Here is a 12,003-nt window from a genome sequence, read left to right on the forward strand (position 1 = left end):
TTGTTTTTAGACAAAGGCCTTATAAGAATCACAGATGAAAGATCATGCACAAACCACATTTTTCCCTCAATGACAAAAATACACGTTCAGTAATTTTTAAAACATCCATTTTTAGTGAACCAGCTAGCTGGAAAAATGTTGCTGGATTTTTTCTGGTCAGAGGGATGCTGCCTATCTTGGCTGTATTACCCACCACAAGAAGGAGAGCATAGATGGACTATGCTCATTTCAGACAACTAACTCTAACCAGCTTTGAAGAAGACTTGGTTAAGCTGGAGATATAGTTGCAAACTTTGCTTCCTCCTCCTCCCCCGAGGAAGTGGACACAGAAGCACACATCCAGGAAGTTCTGGGTCAGTGAATTATTCGTGCTTTCACCAGCCAGACCTCATTGTGATGCCCATATGGCTTCGTGGGAGAGTCCTACCCAGTGCAAAAGTAGATGTCACTCTGGCACGTGGCTGTGCCCTCCAAGGTGGTCCGTAGCTGGGCGGCGTGAGCTGTGCAGTCTGCTTGCTCGGTGTAGCCACCAAACTGCAGGGAATAGATGTGTTCCCTCTCCATCTTAATGCTTTCATCGATGCAAACTGGCAGGTGGCTCTGAAAGTGGTTTGGAATCCAGAACCAGACTTCTTAAATTTCTTCTGTAGGGAACCATCCTCACTGAGAAATACAACAAAGGAGATAGGAACTGTCATCCCCATCCCGATTCCCTTGTCCTGGGGGCCTCCCATGTACTTCATGGCTTTGGGCAATGCTTTCCATAGAGCCTCATCCACAGGCTTATCTCTCAGTTCCACTGTGGCAAACCGCCTGCCTTCACAGGTTGCATCTTCATAGGAGACTTCTTCCTTGCCAACAGTCTGAAACGGCAAGTTCTTGACCATGTTCAGCATAATGTGGCTGTGGCACTCTTTTTTTTCTGACTGGTTTCTAAGGTACTATAACGATGCATACTACAACCAATAGCACTTATTTACAACATGTTTTCCAGTAAAACCATATTACTTAAAAACGAGAACAGATATTAAGAGAAAATACATAGAGAAGCAAATGTGGGGTGGTCAAACATGTATCTAGGAGGGAAATTCTCCCTGAGACGTGAAGGGAAATTATGTCTGCCCAGACTGTTTAGCTCTTTAATTCTGGCCTGTATCAAGTCCAGTGGATTTTCAGCTTTTATTGTACATATGCTTTAACCCATGGGAGCTTGAAGTATATATCAGGTAAAGCAGATATGTTGATTCAGGTAATTCTGAAGGTACTTTGTTGGAGATAGTGTAAGTTGGTAAATACGGGAAAGATAGAGTTCAGACTAGCAAGAACCTTATCATACTAAGACACTTGTATCTATTCCTTACGCATATGAAGAACAAATGAAGGATTTTGAGCAGGGAAGGAACTTAACCATATTTGACATTTCAGAATTTAACATCAGATTTAGCAGGAAATATAAAACTGTCTAGGGAAGAAATTTGAGTCATGAAGTTTGTTAGAGTAAAAAAAAAATGAAACGTTCATTCTTGGCAGATCAGCAATAGTTGGGGTGGGGGGCGACCCATAAACGATTGCAAATTTAGACCACAGACCCTACAAAAATAATTTATTAAAGTATTTACTAATTCTGGTTTCATTAACTTTTATGGAATGCTTACGATAAATCTTGCACCTAAGAATATAGTGCTATTAAAGTGTTATATAGTGAATTATTTTACCCTGTCAAGGAGAGGAGAGTAATGGCTGCAGCTGAGAAGGAGCAGTGAGGGTTAACTGAGGTGGAGAAAGAAAAGAAGGGTATTTCAAACTGTACCAATAGCCTGCCCAACTCCAGTGGCAGGACAGGGCTTGGCAAGTATGAGAAACTGGTTTAGGTTCAGTAGTGACTTCAGAAGACAGTAAGAGGGCTCATGGTATTAGAGGAGACTGAAGAGACTGGTAAGGGCTAGACAAAGAAGGATGCTGTAGATCATGTTATGAATTTCTCTTTTTTAGGTGTTGTTATTTAAATTCTAGATAGTTAACAGTATGGTAAAAATGGGTTTCAGGTGTAGTATGGGGCTTAGAAAATATATTCATTTGCATGAGGCCACCTTAAGCACTCAGGATATCTGTTCGGGACCATATGGGGCCTTCTCACTTGTATCCAGGAGATGGGATGTGCATAAGCATTGTTGGATGCCTTTTGTGGCCAACCTAGTGTGTATGTGCCCTCAAGATCTCTAGCATGCTTTATGGAGTAATATATATTCTCTGTACATTAGAGGGCTGGGATTGTGCTAAACCAGCTTGAGATTACTGGACTGAAGTAGTAATTACATTCATTTTTTTCTGAGGACCATGAGAAGGCAATTGATGGTCTCAATATATTTGTGTTTTAAAGAAACATTCTGGCTGCAGATTGGTGGAATAAGGGATTCTGGAGGGAATTCATGAAGCATTTGCTTTCCTGACGGTTGTAAAGGGCACATCTCCAGATCTTACACCAGTGAGGTCATGATGGAAATGGGAAAAATTGGGGGGTGGTTGGACATGAAAAGATGATCATGTAACTTAAAACTAAATACAGCTGATTGACTGGATGTTGAAGATGAGAAGTGAGCAGTTGAGCCAAGGGTTCCCAAGTCATCTGAAAGAAGAGGAAAACTAATCAGTGTGGTGGTAACAAGTTGAATAGAAAGTTAAAAAATCTGTATTGGCCATCAGGAAGTTGAAAATGTAGATCTGAAAAAGTTAAAAGTTGGAGGTTAGTGATTTCCATTATTTGCAGAGGAACAATGACAAAACGTAGTAAGGGTTAGTTGCTATAATTTGCAATTTCATCTAGTATTCAAAATACCACAGGATAAATAATATCAGGACGCCAATTTACAGATGAGATAAGCAAGGCTTATAGCATGTAATTCGCATAGGATCTGATTTCAAAATTTGCCTTCTTGAATTAACATCATTTTGTGCCTCTATGAATGGATAAGGTTGCAAAACAAAGAGAAAAAGAATCTCCAGCAAGGGATAATGAAAACAGAAGACTGAGAACCATATAGAGAGAGCCAGACACCGAAGTACTATTGAAGTCCATGGTGGAGATTTCATGATTTTGAATACTGATGTTAATCAAGTGTGTTAACCTTGTAGAGTACCCGAGGAATTGAAAGCAAGTTATTTTCTTTGCCATTTAAAACATTTTGTTGAGCAAGTAATCTCTGCCAGGTACTTTTCCAACTGCTACAAATAGAATAGTGAACAACACAGTAAAATCACCTAGTAGCAAGCAATTAAATTCTAGTAGGACATAGATAATAAGCAGGCATGCAATTTTTAAGACGCATTAAGTGAGGAGCTCACAGGAATTACCAAAGAGAAGTAGTCTCTGGGGTGGAAGCCAGATAGCCAGGAGTTGACAAAATCAGAGGAGGTAATGCTGGAGTGGGATAAGGGGAGCATGATTACTGATTCACATTGTATTAAGAGAAAGAATGTAATGTGCAGACTACTGATGTTGATAATGTACAAAAACCATACAGAGATGGGACTACATGCATTTGAGTGGTCCTTGGATATGTGTGATTTCTTTTATGCAGTTTCCAACTAATAGGTAAAAAAAAAAAATTCTACTTTAACCTAACATACAACGTTAGTTGTATATAATGTATTGATCAAACAATTCTATACATTATTCAGTGTTTACCACAATGAGTATACTCACCATACAATGTTACAATATTATCACTAATTCTCCATGCTGTACCTTATATCTCCATGATTTATAACTTGAAGTTTGTTGCTCTTAATCCCCTTTATTTTTTTTTAATGTTTATTTCTTTTTGAGAGAGAGAGAGAGGGAGACACAGAATCTGAAGCAGGCTCCAGGCTCTGAGCTGTCAGCCCAGAGCCCGATGCGGGGCTCAAACTCACAAACTGTGAGATCATGACCTGAGCTGAAGTCGGACGCTTACCGACTGAGCCACCCAGGATCTCCTCTTAATCCCCTTTATTTCACCCATCCCCCTACTTTATTTCCCCCCTTCTCTTTGGCAACTACCAGTTCTCTGAGTCTTTTTTTTGTCCATTTTTAAGTGAAATCATGTTGTTTATCTTTCCTTGACTTCACTTAGCACTCCCCTCCAGCTCATACATGTTGTTACAAATGGCAAGATTGCATTTTTTATGGCTGAGTAATTTTCCATGGTATATATACCACCTCTTTATCCACTTACGGATGGACACTTGAGTTGCTTCCATATTTTAGCTATTGTAAATAATGCTGCAGTGAATGTAGTGGTGCATATGTCTTTTTGAATTAGTATTCTTTTCTGTGGATGAACACCCACCAGTGGAATTACTGGATCATATGGTAATTCTATTTTTAATTTTTTTGGGAACCTTGATACTGCTTTCCACAGTGGCTTCATCAGTTTACATATATACCTGCACTTATTTCTTTCTTTGATTCCACTCATTCTGATGTAAGGTGATATCTTTATTGTAGTTTAGATTTGCATTTCCCTGATGATTAGTAATAAGGTGGGAGGAAGTTCTAAGTACTGGTTCTCAAAATTAAGTGTTTTTTGGAATCACATGGAAGGGTTATAAAACACAGTGCTAGATTTACCTCAGGATTTTGATTCAGTAGACCTGAGGTGGGGCCCCAGAATTTTCATTTTTTTTTTTCACCTTAGAATGCAAGTGGGGGAGAGGGGCAGAGAGAAAGAGAATCTTTTTTTTTTTTTTAATTTTTTTTTTCAAAGTTTATTTATTTTTGGGACAGAGAGAGACAGAGCATGAACGGGGGGAGGGGCAGAGAGAGAGGGAGACACAGAACGGGAAACAGGCTCCAGGCTCTGAGCCATCAGCCCAGAGCCTGACGCGGGGCTCGAACTCCCGGACCGCGAGATCGTGACCTGGCTGAAGTCGGACGCTTAACCGACTGCGCCACCCAGGCGCCCCGAGAAAGAGAATCTTAAGCAGCTCAGTGTGGAGCTTGATCCCATGACCTTGGGAACATGACCTGAGGTGAAATCAAGAGTCACTCAACTGACTGAGCAACCCAGGTGCCCCCTTTTTATTTTTATTTAAGAATGTTCATTTCTAATGGATTCCCAGGTGATATTGAGGCTGCTGGTTGGTTGATGACACTTTAAGAATAATTGCCTTAAACAATTGCTTTAAATTACTTACAAAATACTTAAATTTTGTAAGTAATCAAGATAGTGCAGACTTCAGTGACATTCCTTATTCTGTCTCCCAACAAGTTCTTAATCAGAGACGAGAAGAAGCTCTTGAGCTAATCTGGGAAATTCTGTTCTTAATTATTTATAAAACTGAATATAAATGTTCAACAGGCTGTGTTGCTCTATCCCTGAAAAGGTCCCTATGTCTCATTATAATACAGGCTCCACACACATTGCAAAATGCCAATTTTGCTGCCAAGGAGCAAGTTCTTAAAAGTGCATTTCACAGAATATAGAAAACAACCAATTAAACTTTTCTCACAGCAGGACCTCTCTTTAAAGTATTCTAATCATAAAGAAGAACTTTTACTCCTGCAAAAAGTTGGGTTATGACTAACATTAACTTAAGGTGTGAGATTTTAACATTTGCTTTCTTGTAAAGTTATTTACTTCATGTATTTTTAGTAAGTCTTCCCATTGCACTAACAAACTAAACCTATTAGAAGCATCTTGCCCTGTCCAGATTATTCCAATAACACTCTGCCTGGGATCCCAATCTCCTCCGCCATTTGTGAACACTTCCTTGACCCCTATACCGTTTTGTACACAGTTCAGTTTTTCTATTGCCATGCAGTTCTGGTTAGATTCTTCTGTCTTTCAGGTCAAAGCTTAAATGCCATTTAATTTAATGAGCTCTGTCTTACTCCCTAATGCGAGGTCCAGAATACTTTGTTGTAAGTGCACATTGGATGTTGATTTTTTTTGTTTATATTGAAGTAAAAAATATGTATATTTAAAAATACAAATGTGTGGGTATATCTAAAATACACAAAGATATACATATCAATATATTTTGTAGAAGTTACCACAATTGTATACCAGCAGCCTTCTTTGGCAGAAGTTTGGACAGGAAGTCTTAATGCCCTCAGTTTCATGCTCCTGTAGACCTGTCTTCTGCCCTTCACTAGAAGGCAGGTCTAGGCTTTCCCACTAAATGTGTTTCCTGAATTATGGACAACATACATAGAGATTCTAGAGCCCAGCCTAAGGAAGCATGAACACGGGATTTGGTGTCAAGAAGAAAAGTGCATTAAGCTCCTAGAGCCACAATATCCTCTTTGGAAGATCGGGAGCTAAAAAACAAAACAAAACAAAAAACCTACTTTAAAATATTTTTGTAGAATTTTGATACAAAATATATAAAGCAACCAGGGAAAAATAGGCACTATTTAAATACAAATTCTTTTTCTACTGCTTTTCTAAGGAAGATTCTCTATTCTCCCTAATTCTGCCAAATATTTCTGTTCTTTAATTCTTGGCCATCTTATAAAGATGAAAGATACTTTCTTACAGGACATATATAGGATTTTTTTGGACCACCTAATAAAAACATTCACAATTTTATCTAGTATGAGCTAAGTACGGCTGGTCAATTTATATTCTCTCCAATCTTCATAATCTTGCTTGAAAGTAGATATAATTATCTCAGATGTTAAGTGATTTATCCTGTGGAAAGAGCTCAAACTCTTGAAAGAAGGATTCACATTTAGGTACCTGTCATTCCCCATGCCTCACTGCTTCTGTGTGCATTGTGTCACAGTAAGGTTGGGCACCCATGAGAAGAATGCGCTGGAATGGAATCAGGACAAAAAGTCATTTATGTGATGCTCTACTACAAATTGGTAATAATGGGGGTGCCTGGGTGGCTCAGTCGGTTAAGCGGCCGACTTCGCTCAGGTCATGATCTCACGGTCCGTGAGTTCGAGTCCCGTGTTGGGCTCTGTGCTGACAGCTCAGAGCCTGGAGCCTGTTTCAGATTCTGTGTCACCCTCTCTCTGACCCTGCCCCGTTCATGTTCTATCTTTCTCTGTCCCATTTTGAATTGCTTATCTGTGTTGTAGAATTTTAAGCAGTGCTTAAAAAGTCTCTAACTGAAATCAAATGGTGAGGTTACAATTTCTGTATGAATACAGCAAAATACTTCACGCCTAGAAGAACATTGCATTTGTCAATTCTATACTATCTCTGGAGGAATAGAATGATTAGGCAAAAAAGTTACGTGGGTAAAACATCTTTTCAAACATTGACTTCTAATGCCTACATTCCATTCCTACTCTATCATATCATGTCTCTCAGTAGAAACATGAACTTTCAGTACAGGTTGCCATTCAGTCCACAATTCTAATAAAATTGTGGTTAAATATCTTCAAACAGACCTATTTCTATGTATGTCAAGAGTACTGTGATTCCCTGTATGTGGTTTTGATGTATTGAATTTCTGTACCTGAATATTATACGTTTATGAACATAAGAATTCAGTGTTTTACAACAGCACATGACTGATGCACGATCTTCCTGCCCCTTGCTGTGTGTTCAGTTTTTGTTTAGATTTAACTGAAACCTTAATTGTGCCAATGATTCTAACTTAGTTTATTAAAATTTTGAATGAAGATAGAGACTAAAATGTACCAAGAAGGTGGTTTACACTCCACTGACTTTCTAGTTATTATGATATAAACTAGAATTTGTGAGATAAACACTAATAGAAATATAAATGAAAGTATTTTTTTTTAATTTTTTATTTTCAGAGAAAGCATGCACATGTGCAAGTTGGGCAGGGACAGAGGGGGGTGGGTGAGAGAATCACAAGCAGGCTCCACACTGTCAGCATGGAGCCCCATGTGGGGCTTGAACTCATGAACTGTGAGATCATGACCTGAGCCAAAACCAAGAGTGAGATGCTTAACCAACTGAGCCACCCAGGCATCCCAAAAGTAGTATTCTTAATTATGAAATTCCAATCCAATATTCTTAAAATGTGTTATTTCAATTTTATATAATTTAGGTTTTCAAAAGGACCAACTACTATTTTATGTTTTAAATTTTCTTGGTGGGACATGAATATAAATAGAATATAACATCTGCAACTTGTGAGCAAATGCCAAATTAATCTGGAATTTTATTCAAGTGCATTATTAATTTTTTGAAAGTAAAAATTAAGATGACCTCTTATTATTCTATGAATAGGTTGAAGGAGGGAAATGTAAACCCAAATGATTAAGAGTATTTTAGAGAATTTTTTACCCTGCCATTTTTAATTTTTTTTTAAACGTTTATTTTTGAGACAGAGAGCATGAATGGGGGAGGGTCAGAGAGAGAGGGAGACACAGGATCTGAAACAGGCTCCAGTCTCTGAGCGGTCAGCACAGAGCCTGACACGGGGCTCAAACTCACGGACTGTGAGATCATGACCTGACCCGAAGTCAGACGCTCAACCGACTGAGCCACCCAGGCGCCCCTACCCTGCCATTTTTTATAGGTTACCTCATGTATTTTAATAAAACATGCAATAAATTAATGCCTATTTGGCCTTGATGCTTGTGATAACCAAACTTCAGATGATTCATTTAAATATCTAAAGCTCAAATGTGATCGTATGAGGGATCTAACTTACGAAATGTGGATTCTCAAGGTAAAATTGTAAGGATCTCTTGATAATCTTGAAAGCCCAAAATAACCTCTTATAGGATATTTGGCACACTAAATAGGAAGAGTCACCAGTACACTAATTGATTAATATTGTCTTCAAACCTCTGGGACACAGAAGGCCTAGGGAATTTGGTAAGAACTCCATTAAACTCTGTAGTTGGTTTATCTTTGGTTTTTGCTAAAGGTGAGGAATAACTAAAGAAAAATGCCTCAGTAACATGGTTGCATAATTGATCCAATATCTATTTCATAGGTTTTTCTTTAGTATTAACTTGGCAGAGTGTGATAAAAAATAAAGACAAGGTTCTTGGTTTCATGGAATCATGACTAGTATGTTATGCATACATGCAACAGAAAATCACATAAATTATTTTAATGCATTTGCTAAATATCACATGAAAAAAATAAAATGAGATACTATAACAGGGAACCCTCAAAATAGCCTAGAGAGTCAGGTATATTTTTCGAGAAGCATAGGATAAAATCTCAGCCCTGATGAAAGGTGATTCAAGATTTTCAAGACTGGAAGAAATAGGGAAAGCTTTCTGACAGAATGATAGATATCATGCAGTGTTCAGAGGAGAGAAAAAAGGATTCATTTTTAAGTAAAGAAATGGAGACACAGGTGGCTAAAACAGTTGCAAGAGTTCATTAAATTGAACCTAATGAGCTAGGCAGTAGTGAATATAGTGAGCTTTTGTCACTTAGGTTAAATATTTTGAAAGTTATACTGAGACCAGTGGGAAGTCAAAGCATATTGACGAGAGAATTGGCATGATCCAGATGTGCAAGTTTGATTTTTTTTTTAAGCTTATTCTACCTTCTTGGGGTTTCTGGTTGAGTGTTGGTTAAGTGTTCAACTCTTGGTTTCAGCTCAGGTCATGGACTCAGAGTTCATGAGTTCAAGCCCCATGTCAGGCTCTCCGTTGACAGCATGAAGCCTGCTTTGGATTCTGTCTCCCTCTCTCTCTCTCTCTGCCCAGCCCCCCACCCCCTGCTTGCTTGCTTGCTCTCTCAAAATTAAAATTAAAAAAAAATTAAGGTTATTCTAAGTTCTCTGTAAACAATGGCAAAGTTAGAACAAAGTAAGAGAACACCTAGGAAGACAACCTTAGAGGCCAATGGAGTCATGTGGACAACAATGTTAACTTGGCTTGGTTATAATGCAAAGGGAGAGAAGTGAATGGATTTTTGAGGTATGATCAGATAAAAAACTAGAGATGTGTTGATTGGTTACAGAAAGGGAATCAGTCTCCAAGGATATGAGGGTAACAGTAAGTAATGAGGCTATCAGTGGATAAAGGAAACACTGGAGGAAAAATGGGTGGGGAGGGGAAGAGGAAGGAAGATGATCAGGTATTCAGTTTGGATAGATTGTGTTTCAGATGCCTGAGAGTTACCCAAGTAGAAATGCTGAATAGGCAGTCAGATATGTGTGCACAGAACTCAATAATGAGGTCTCACCTATCAGTAAATTTGGAGTTTGTTGACATTGTAAGGGAAGAAAAATTTTTCTCTTACTCTCCTGAGTTCTTGGCTGAGACCCCAGTTAATAAGACGCAAATTAGCAAGAGAAAAACAGGAGTTTATTAACGCGTATGTCATGTATAGGTGGGGAGATAACCAGGGAAAAATGAGTAACTCAAAAAGGTGGCTTGAGAATTCAGGGCTAAATACCATCTTAACAAGGAAAAGAGATGCAGGGCTGTTAGGTCCTTTTAGGGGAGAGCCAATGATTTTTAGGATAAGTGAGTCTTTAGAATAGATGGGAGGTGTGATAATTGGTAATGATTTGTGGCAAGCTGGTCTGGGTATAGTGTTGACTTTGTCTATTCTGATTAGTCAACCTCCCTTTGTTGATATAACTCACTCTCAGGAAAGGGATCTATGACAATTAAGTTCCTTTTGGATAATTTATTTTGAGGAAGGGACGTTCAGAGAAAGCCTCGACCATCATTTGCTGTTTTTAGGTTTTACAGCTCAAAATGGTCAATATGAAAAAGTGGCATGTTTGGGGTAGTACATTTTGCTACCCTTCAATATACAGATTAGTTTTTATTCCATAGGAGGCGATGTGATTCCTTACAAGAATAGTATAGTTTTCAAAGAAAAGAGTGTATAGGACAAAGCCCTAAGGAACTCTTGTATTTGAAGTTTCAACAAAAATGGAGAAAACAAGAGTGCAAAGAAGGAAGAATCAGGGAAATAAACCGTGAAAAGTGCAGTAACTGTCTCTCAAAAATGGACCAGTCAACAGAATCCAGTTCCTGATTTTGCATGTGTAAAGTCATTGGTAACTTCGGCAGGAGCAGTCACATTGATTTTGATTGGCCTATAAGTTGAGTTGTGGAATATAGGGAAGAGAATAGTAGTTTAAAAAAAGGAACATGGGGGGCGCCTGGGTGGCGCAGTCGGTTAAGTGTCCGACTTCAGCCAGGTCACGATCTCGCGGTCCATGAGTTTGAGCCCCACGTCAGGCTCTGGGCTGATGGCTCAGAGCCTGGAGCCTGTTTCCGATTCTGTGTCTCCCTCTCTCTCTGCCCCTCCCCCGTTCATGCTCTGTCTCTCTCTGTCCCCAAAATAAATAAACGTTGAAAAAATAATTTAAAAAAAAAAAGGAACATGGGCTTTGGGAGGAATTTCTATGCAAAGTACCAGATTATGTTTAAATAGTAATTGGGAGGATGCACAAAAGAGTTGAAAGATACAAGGAGGGGCCAGGCACCTTTCGTGTATCCAGTTCCTGAGAAGGGAGCAAAGAAGGGATGAAAGTAGTATCAATGGATAGAAAAGTAAATTCTGAACGAGTACACGTTATATAAAGATAATTCCTATAGGTGAATAGGAGGAAAAATGGGTAAGAATAGCTATTGATGATGGTAGTTTTATATATTTAATGTCTGAGTTTTCTAGTGGTTTTGTTTTGGTTCTTCTTGCAAAGACACAATCATCTTTAGTATGTCTTGACCATAAACAACATGGGTGGTGGTAGTGAGGGAGAATGCTTAAAATGTTGCAATATGGAAGAAAATTAAAGGACTTTCTATGGGGAAGAGAAGACTGATGAAATTTGTGTTTCAGAAACATTCCTCTGGCTGTGACAGAGGAATTTAAGATGGCAGATCTGGAAGTAAACCAAACTGAGAATGATTTTCATGAAGACTATTGCTGATATTTCTGTTCTTATTCTTCCCTCCCTCCACATCTCGCACACATACAAACTATCACTTGTCTGTCCTTCTCATTGGCCAGAAAGGATCGTGCAAGGTTTGACTAGTATTGTCTTGCATCTGGGCATTAGTGGTGTAAACAGTGGCAGTTCTGATCCTCTTTATGCTACCGTGTA

The 12,003-nt window shown here is 38.7% G+C and overlaps 1 pseudogene; it reads right to left on the bottom strand.

Annotated features, from left to right (window-relative positions):
- Window positions 1-354: 354 nt before the first annotated feature.
- On the bottom strand, window positions 355-887 carry LOC125163710 (heme-binding protein 1-like; annotated as a pseudogene).
- Between the last annotated feature and the right edge of the window lie 11,116 nt (window positions 888-12,003).

Source organism: Prionailurus viverrinus, chromosome A1 (genome assembly GCF_022837055.1).
Source record: "Prionailurus viverrinus isolate Anna chromosome A1, UM_Priviv_1.0, whole genome shotgun sequence".
Lineage (NCBI taxonomy): Eukaryota > Metazoa > Chordata > Mammalia > Carnivora > Felidae > Prionailurus > Prionailurus viverrinus.